Source organism: Rhagoletis pomonella, unplaced genomic scaffold (genome assembly GCF_013731165.1).
Source record: "Rhagoletis pomonella isolate Grant_MI unplaced genomic scaffold, Rhpom_1.0 Rhpom_scaffold_00001, whole genome shotgun sequence".
NCBI lineage: Eukaryota > Metazoa > Arthropoda > Insecta > Diptera > Tephritidae > Rhagoletis > Rhagoletis pomonella.
Window position 1 is genome coordinate 83,036,415 of NW_023458555.1, and position 2,945 is coordinate 83,039,359.

At 31.6% G+C, this 2,945-nt stretch overlaps 1 long non-coding RNA gene across 2 annotated transcripts; it reads left to right on the forward strand.

Annotated features, from left to right (window-relative positions):
• The first annotated feature begins 460 nt into the window (after positions 1–460).
• LOC118752298 lies at positions 461–2,680 on the forward strand. Of its 2 annotated transcripts, none has more exons than XR_004994665.1 (3): positions 461–544; positions 2,143–2,375; positions 2,440–2,680. It is a non-coding gene; the product is annotated as an uncharacterized LOC118752298 (long non-coding RNA). The 2 variants fall into 2 exon arrangements; XR_004994666.1 differs by lacking the exon at positions 461–544 and adding an exon at positions 1,318–1,467.
• The last annotated feature ends 265 nt before the right edge of the window (positions 2,681–2,945 follow it).

Sequence of the window (2,945 nt, forward strand, 5' to 3'; positions counted from 1 at the left end):
TAAGTGCGGCCGAAGGCCGCCTACGCAGAAAGGTGTTCTCTGCAAAATGTGTTCAGCCCCCCCTTATTCGGCAACACAGAAATAATAATTCTACTAAGTAAAAATTCCGAATTAAAAATCCGCTTTTATTATTCAAAATTCCAGTCTGGTAGCACTAAGTTGTATGTTATTTTGCTATCTTATTCATCGTTTATATGAAAACTTTAACAATAAATTATATAAGAACTATAGGGTTGCTAGAAAAAAGGGGGGTAGTTTTGAAATCAGGGGGTCCTATTCTACCCCCCCTCATACCCCCTTTTTCTAGAATTTGCCGTCCGTCTACTAAAATTTTCCCAATTAATGTACTATATGAACTTTTTTTTCAAATATTTCTTAAGTTTCTTTCATGAGTGCTGAAAAGCAGCCATGCGTGTAAGAAATTGTGTGCTACCTAAAATTTCACCTCTGGAAACTTTATCCCCATAAAGGACTTCACCACAGTTTTTTTACTGGATATACTGAGATGCCAGCTTTGGCTACAACTACATAAATGTGGTCACATGTATGTATATAAACAAAAAATAAAGTATTAATACCTAAATGTACTTATGTAAGTAAAAAGAAGGAAGTGCAATGCAAATATGTATGTACATATGTATGTTAAAAGTGCAACTAGGTACATATGCAAACAGCAATAAGTGTGGTGCAATAAATGGGAAAAGTGCAGTAGAATGTCTGTTTTCCTAAGCGCAACAATATAAAACATCAGTTTCTTTTAATTGCTTAATTTGTGCCAACTGAGTTGAATGTAAATTGTATAAATTATCATTTCACGGTTGTACACTCAAGAATTGATGCGTTTTTAAAAACAGACATTTTCGGTCAGGAACAATATTTGCATCCGCTGCATTTGCATCAGTTGTTGTAGTTGCATCGACCAAATGCTGGCTGGGTACCTACATTGTATACATACATATGTGTGGAAATAGTTGCAACTGCATAAATGTGTAGATATGTATGCAGTTAAACAAAAGAAAGTGAAGTGCAAGTACCTTTGTACAAAGCGCAGCTGCAACGACGTACATGTGTACATACGTATGTAGGTAAAAAGAGGAAAGTGCAGTGGAAATATGTATGTATATATCGTCGCTCGAATAAAGAAACAGTGTAAATGCCAAATACACTTTTATTCGATAATTGCACTATTGGATGGACAATCCTTTAATCTATTTGAAAAATGTTTAGTTTTCTTAAATATCTCTTTGGCTCACTAATTTATTCCCGAAAAACCAAATTGTATTTGTATGGTTTGTAATGGTTTATAAAAACTTCCAATTAGTTTTTCTCAAAACTATACTTTTCATGTTACATTATTTCATTATTCCAGCGACGATATGTACATATGTGCAACATACAATTAGCATGTCATGGGGGTGCTATTTTGGACTTAATGCGTTTTGGAAATAAGTTTTCCTTTTCGTCTAGGTACGATATGTGCAACATATGTATGTACAATTAGCATACATACGGCAAAATATGTAGAGCTACATATCGCCGTTTAAAGTGCAAAACCGCGTATCGTCGCTCTGCAAAGCCGCGTAAATTACCTTTTTTGCCAAAAATTGGATTAGCTAACAATAGCTCTTGGATCAAGCCTTCTCCATTCGTTCTAAAATATACTAGATAGAAATGCGATTGCTTTACAAAAAAGAAAACCATTTTGACATGAGAGTTTTTACGCCCTGGAATATAATTTACGCAACCTCACATACGCGGTTTTGCATTATCTTGATACGCGGTTTTGTACTTTAAACGACGATATGTGGATACACTTGCCTATGGCCATAATATATAGACGTTTCAATGAAGTGTTTTTTTGGTTTTGTTGCGATATTTTATATTATATATTATTTATTATTTAAAATGTTTAAATTGGTGTTGGATTAACTTAATTAATTAAGTCTTGTAAATATGAGCATGAATTTATCTAAATAAACTAATCTTAATTAAACTATAGTCATCTGCTTTTTGTATAAATAAAATCCATTATTTATGAATTATATTTCATTGGAGAAATAATAATTTCTTACTTTATTTTTCAGATAGAATCTAACTGGTTGCATCCACAACAATAATTTAACCATTTTATTTTAATTTCAGGTTGCTGTACAAAAGACGTCTTGAAGCATCGGCAGCTACATTTAAACAAATATATATATTTTAATACATAAATTATTTATTTTTAGTTATTCAAATTTTTTTAATTTTTCGTTTAGATTGTTTCTATCGGAGAGTCATTGGATGTTGCCCATAGCCATTGGAAAATGCTGCATGGGAAAGATGATAACAAAGATGAAGGGAAAGATGCCTACAAACGTCTCGATTCAGTGCAGGTAGTTGTTTAATTACTAATGCACTTCAATTTTGCATACTTATAATTGTTTGATTTGTTTGCAGTCATCATAGGAGCAGTAAATGGTGTTCGGTGATTCTGCCAATTTAATATGAAGTGTCCGACAAACGCCAGCAGTTACTTGAAATCAACTTTTGAAAAGATCTATATATAAGTCGTAAAAACGCAATCAAATTTTGCAAAGTTATAACGAAACCGATTTTTTGTGAACCAATGTAAATGATTTGCAACTGTTAATATATATCAAAAGAAGGGTAAATCGATTACCTTTCTTTTGATTATAATATTGTTAAAATCGCTTAAATATTTTATAGAAATTTTGCAACTTTTGTAAACATCTATATGTAAGCAGTGAAAAAGTCGTAAAATTTTGGAAAGTTGTAATATAACTGAATTTTTGTGAACCAATGTAAATGATTTGCAACTGTTAATATATATCAAAAGAAGGGTAAACCGATTACCTTTATTTTGATTATAATATTGTTAAAATCGCTTAAATATTCTATAGAAATTTTGCAACTTTTGTAAACATCTATATGTAAGCAGTGAA